Source organism: Adiantum capillus-veneris, chromosome 22 (genome assembly GCF_014529385.1).
Source record: "Adiantum capillus-veneris isolate H3 chromosome 22, ASM1452938v2, whole genome shotgun sequence".
Lineage (NCBI taxonomy): Eukaryota > Viridiplantae > Streptophyta > Polypodiopsida > Polypodiales > Pteridaceae > Adiantum > Adiantum capillus-veneris.
In genome coordinates this window covers 147,742,860-147,749,199 of record NC_140952.1, presented here as the reverse complement: position 1 = coordinate 147,749,199, position 6,340 = coordinate 147,742,860, and positions in this window count along the sequence as shown.

Below are 6,340 nucleotides of genomic sequence, written 5' to 3'. Positions count from 1 at the left end.
TTATTTAGTTATTATTGAAGATTTTCTTAATTGAAAAGAAAGGAGGAAAATTCCATAATCCAAATGAAGAAAGGACTGAAGAGATGCCAGAGCTATATAAACAGAAGAAGGTACAAGAAAATGACAAAACTTCACGAGGAATGTCTCAAAATCCATATGCACAAGGCTAGAATGTTAGAGGTAAGAAAAGAATGCCGATTAATCTTCAACAACAATATGAGACAAAAAATGACTGAGAATGGTCATAAAACTCCTGGATGGACTACAAGGACAAAGGAAGTTGGTGTGCGGCTAAACGAAAGCACCCATCAAGTGTAAGGTTGCCTATCGGACACTTCAAGCGACTACAAAGCCGTATACAGGAAGTAGATAATGTAAATCTTCTATCTTGTAAGTGACTTAATGAAGCCTCTAATAAAAGGGACTAATTGTTCAGTCATCTATCGTGATAGATATTTGCAGGAGCAACTGGTCATCATCATTGATTCTACATGTGTTTGGAAGTCAGAAGGTGTCAAAACGCCCATCATACGTTTTCAAGCCTAAAATCCAAAAAGTGCCAAATACAAGTTCAGATCAAGCCAATTTGTCAATGGGCTATGAATAGAGAATACAAGCTAAGGGGGGGGGAGGGGGGGAGAGAGAAAAAGGGGGATAAAAATCTAACCCCTTGCTAGCAATGCAATTTTCCAATCTGAAGCCATGATAGCCGTCCACATACCCTGTACATCATATATATGAGCTTTCGGGACAAATGGACAATGATAGCTCATAGATGGTCATCTATCGTGAATGATGTCGGATACGACCCTTTGAAGCAAGTTACTAACTTGGGGAATTAACTGGGGTTTGTCAAGCTTTAATTAAGTTATGTATCAAGTAGAAGCAGTATAATGATTTACACAGCATACAAAACCTAACAGTGGCAAATGCGACTTTGATCACCTTCATGCAAGAACCAAGGAGTCACCAACGAAGAAGAGCAGACACAAATGGTAGAAAAACCGACCTTCACAAGGCTACATATCTTGTCCTTGATGAGATGGATCGAATGCTAGACATGGGTTTTGAACCTCAAATCAGAAAAATTATCTCCCAGATTTGGCCTGACGAACAGACTTTGTATTGGAGTGAAACTTGGCCTAAAGAAGTTGAAGGTTTAGCCAGACGACTTCTACCAAATTCTTACAATATAGTCATTGGTTCACAAGATTTGAAAGCCAATCATTCAAACCTATAGATTATAGAGGTTGTTTCTGAAAATTAGAAATACTCAATAGTGGCAGATTTACTGGAGCGAGTGACGGATGGAGCTTTATCTATCCATGATGATAAGAGTCAAGCTGAATGAGATTGGGTTCTTTCTAAATTTAGATCTGGCAATAGCCCTATAATGACAGCAACAGATGTTGCAGCTCGGGGCTTGGATGTGAAGGACATAAAGTTCGTCATCAATTATGGTTTTCATGGATCATAGTTCTTGTTGTGGTTTGACAAAAGTACAAGCAGTGGAGCACAAGAAAGCAAAACGACAACAAAGACCACACCGACATCAACAAACAGGTCATGTCAAGGACGACATGAATTCGGAGGGGGGAGTGTTGACCCGCGGGTCAACAATACTACATAACTCAACAAAGCCTTATTTTTTGAGAGTTATGAAATGAGCGGATCATGGTTATAAACATCATTTGTAATGAGTAGCTAGTCTAGTTGCAGAAATTGGGGTACAATGGCACTTCCAGATTGTAAATGCAAATCCATTTGACCCCTTGAACTCTATTTTCAGTTTAACCTATGGTAGCCTTAGTATATAAGGTACCTAGGTCATTTTGTAAAGAGAAATTCATCATAATCTAATTTCAGAGCTTCTGTCGATTGTGTGAGAAAGAGAGAGAGCGTGAGCTTCATCCTGACACAACTCCCTACTCACTCATCGCATTTGGGGATTCGACTGCACCACTGCAATAGGCTCGGCGAGAGCTAGGCAACAACGCCAAGCATTCCTCGCGAAACAAAGCACGCGTGCTGACGCATCTACGAGTTATTTATGGTTGTAAGTGTATCAAACAATGTTTGTTTTCTGCCTGCAAGTAGTCGTTAGAATTGTGGCGACATAAGCTATGCATAGGTACTTATAGATTTTAGTTTTGGGCACTTCCAAAATTTTGCTCTGTCTCCATACACGTTTTTCACAGATGGGTCTAGAGTGAGAGTTTTGAGTGTGGAGGCTTTGGGACATGTGTATCCTAGTGAGGGGATGGTGTTCCTTAAGTTTTGTACGATTCTGGTATGGTTTGGTGAGTTTCCTTCCGTTTGTGCGTATGTGGGTTGGGTGGTGTAGTTGAGAGCGGTGAGATTCTTGATTGTGGTTTAGTTGGCCTTCCAAAGTGTTGTATGTGTGGGATGGTCTCAGCCTGACAAGCTATAGAGATTGCCTCCGTACGCGTATCATGGCATCTGTGTCCTCTATTGACATATGTGGATCTAGGTAGTGTTGCATGCACTTTATACGTGGTGTGATTTGCTCCCTCAACACCTAATCAAAAAATCTTTAGGCTAAAAGGGAGAATGTGTAAAATAAGGGGATTCAAGAGGGAAGAGAGATGGTCAAATGTTTAATTTAAAAGAAACAAAAGTTGTAGGTGAGTTTCACAAGGGGTGACAACGGAAAAATGGAAGAAGGAAAAGAACTTTAAAAGAAAATCATAAGCTATAAGCTTCTCTCTAAGTTGGAGTTAGTATGAAGAATTGAACAAAGTGGAAGTGAAGGAGAGGGAGAAATGTAGTTCAGTCCTAGCCCTACAACTTTGTAAAGGAGAAAGAGAGAGGTTCGCTAGATTGTGGAGGGAGAAATTGATAATTCTATGCTCTAGGGCAAAGGTGGATTGTTTGCCTATAGCCAGAATTTTGATAAGGTGTGGATTGGTGAGGAGAAGACAATATTTAAGCCACTTTTTGCCATTGAAAGAGGGGACCAAGAGGTAGAATGCACGAGGTCTACTTTGTCATCCATTGCAAGTTTTTGGAAGGTTTAGGAACATTAGGTATCCTATACTGGTTTATGGGATGGCTTGGTAGAGGTGGTTGGGAGAGGGAGAGAGGTGCAAAGAGGGTAATTAAGATATTACAACAAGGGGATAAGGATAGTAAATTTGGAAGGGAGAGGGAAGGGGGAAGAGATTTTTATTTAGTTACAATGGGTGGTGTAAAAGAGAGAGTGAGGTGAAGTGGAAACCAATGAGGAAGAGGATTTGGGCTTCTTGAAAGGTTGGCAGGAGACCTCTCCATGGGAAGCCTTCGCTAAAGGATGTGGTGTTGATTAGGCACCAAACGGGAAGTTGCGGTTGATTAAGCATCGACCAAGGACGTCGCTTTTTATTAGAGATGTTAATTCAGATAACCATCCTAGCTAGATTAGCATAATGAGATTCACATTTAAATTGTCACCAATTATTCATACGACCTTATGATTTTAAAGCTCTCCTTGGATAGAGCTCTCCCCAATCTGTGGCTCAGGATCATTATTCCCTTGGATGATCTCCCATAGTAAATTCTCTATTAAATGAAATTTAATCTTAGTTTGCCAAGTAAGGAAGTTATTGCCACAACAAAAAATTATTTTCCTTCTTTAAAAGCCATTTTCGGACGGTCCTACCAAGGATTCACTACTTTGGGTGTGTCTATGATCCCGTTACAAAAAAAAATTGATCGGTGTTTCTAAAGGCTTCATGTACCGAGATGCACTTTGGTTTTACGGCTTCCACGAACAAAGTTTTATAATCCGGACAAGCCTCTTCCTTGCCATCCTATAGATTCTTTGCCCTCGGGTAGGTAAAATTTTAGGTTTCATTGCTTGGGAAGTCACCTCTTTCTGGCTATTAACTATTAACTCGTAGTTGGGTTTAAATAGTGAGAGTGCTAAGCGCTCTTATGCCTTCACTCATTAATATTGGCCAATTAGATGGTCTTATCGCTTGATTGTGTCAAGGGTAGTGTTACAAATAGGCGTTTCTTCGTGTAGTGGGAAGATTCCTTCCCTTATGCGACGGCTTGAACCCTCATATCCCATTAACCCCCCTTCGTCAAAAGTTATTACACGAGGTTCGAACCCGCACAAGCTCCACCAACCTCGCATAAGCATCCGGGAGATGTCGCCTACGCTATGCAACTTTAAATTTTATATTTAAAAAAAAGATGAATGTCATCCCTGCACGCTCACCCTTACCTTCTTTGCGTGCGACACCTTGCGTCTTGCACGAGTGCCCTCAGCTCCCTTGCATGCGACCCCTCGTACCCCGCACCTTCCTCGTCTCCTACACCTTGCGTCTTGCACGACTGCCCTCCCCGCACCTTCCTCGTCTCCTATATCTCTCGCCTGATGGCTGACGCCTTGCATCAACGAAGATTCTTTCCCTTTTCTTGAATTAATCCCAGCTGGTACCCCTTCATAAACATTTTAAACAAGGTCGTCTCCTTTAAAGCCCCTTGGTTAAATGAATTTAAAGCAACCCAGACGAGCTCTGCAGAAATAGGCACCGTCAAAGAGAAGCGTTCCTTGCAATTGGCTTAGATGAGCGCAGCGCAAGCGCCTTATGCCCGAGTATCGTCCTACCCAGATGGATGATCTGTACGGCTATTAGTTGCCGAAAGCACCCTCATTCACGGCCTCATGAGAAAACGCTCCACTAGCAACCTCGATTGAAAATCAATGCGATGTCACCATTGGAGCTGATAGCATCGTTAACTCTCACAAAGTACCATTGCTCAATTCTTGCCTTAACCTTGAGCTAAAAAGGTAATTGAACATCAAAAGGGTCTGATTGCCTTGGCAAGGCGATGTAATCACTTGACATTGGAGCATGAATGTAGTGATTTACTGGCTGTTTTAGCATTAGAAAGCAGCTCCATGAGCTGTGCTCTTAAGTTGATGTAGAATGCAAAGTTCTTTGACAAACTTCTCCTTGATTTTATGTCTACAAACAGTTGAAGTAGCTCCATCGCTTAAGCATGAAAAGTGCACCTTCAATTGAGCAATTGAATAGACTAGGTACTTGAATCTTCCACTCTAATAATACCATTTGTTGGTTCGGATACCCACTCTACCTAAATTAGCATAATGAGATGCATTGTGGCTATGCCATAATTGAGTATTAATAACTTAGCACGAAATTATCAGAAAGACACGCTCCTATAAAGTGCAACCTCATGGTGCACAAGCTCACCCACCGATTCCTCCTCGGGGAGAGAGTTGGTTCCTTGTATTATGTGCAAGTGCAAATGCAATACATATCATAGGCCAAATATGCAATGTGTTTAACAACCTTACCCATTGACTGAGTAAAAGTTGATCAAATGAATGTCAATGCAACCAAACCCAAGGGATCAGTAACAGAAAATTATACAGTTGCTAATGAGCCCAACTCCTAGTCAATTAGAAAACTTATACAAATCGTGAAAACGGCAAGGAAACAAGCTTCTAACTTTTTTGAATTGATGCAACTTGGGGCCATCTAGATGAACTAAAGTGTGTGTGCATTCTCAAAACGTGTGCTATAATTGGAGCCAACGTTAGGAGAATGCAAATCCAAGATGCAATGTTCAGAGAAGGGTTATTGAGGTATCCTATTGTGCAAGCTAGAGCCGTCATGTATATGTATGCCAAGTGCGGTGCTCTTTATAAGGTGTAAAGTGTGCTAGAGAAGCTTTGTGCTTACGATCTTGTCTCTAGCATATATGCTAAAAAAGCACTTGACTGTTTTGAACAAATGGTACACAAAAAGTTATCAATTACCTTTCAGTTTGGTGTATTTCTCTATGGAAATTTTCCTAGGTTTTTCTTACCACCACAATCAAACATGCTCTTCCTTCCTATACTATAACTCCTCCATGGTGATGTGACTTTGCCCCCGCCTTATCAATCTTCCCTAGAACACATTGCAACTCCTCCATTCACCACTTTCAACTTGGTCTCTTAAGTCCTCAAAGGACATGGTCGCCTTCAAAACCATTGTCAAGGTGTTCAACCTCTCCTATATGTGTACCACCGCCGCCAATTTTCCCTTTGCTCCCCAGTCTAGTCATTCCCTCATTGCCAAAAATATGAAGTTGGGTATCTAAGAGTTGCAAATGTGGTTAGTGCTAGAAGAGGTGTCATGTGTAGGTATACAAATCTTTAAAGTAATGGAATCCTTATCATGTATTGTACATGCAAAAAAAAAAAGTGACTCTTCAACACTAGAGGAGAAGCATGTCGTGACTCTCCAAAACTAACGGAGATAACAAGTATGCGAGGGAAGGACATGCTCTATACGATTTATAACAATTGGGTGAGGACGAT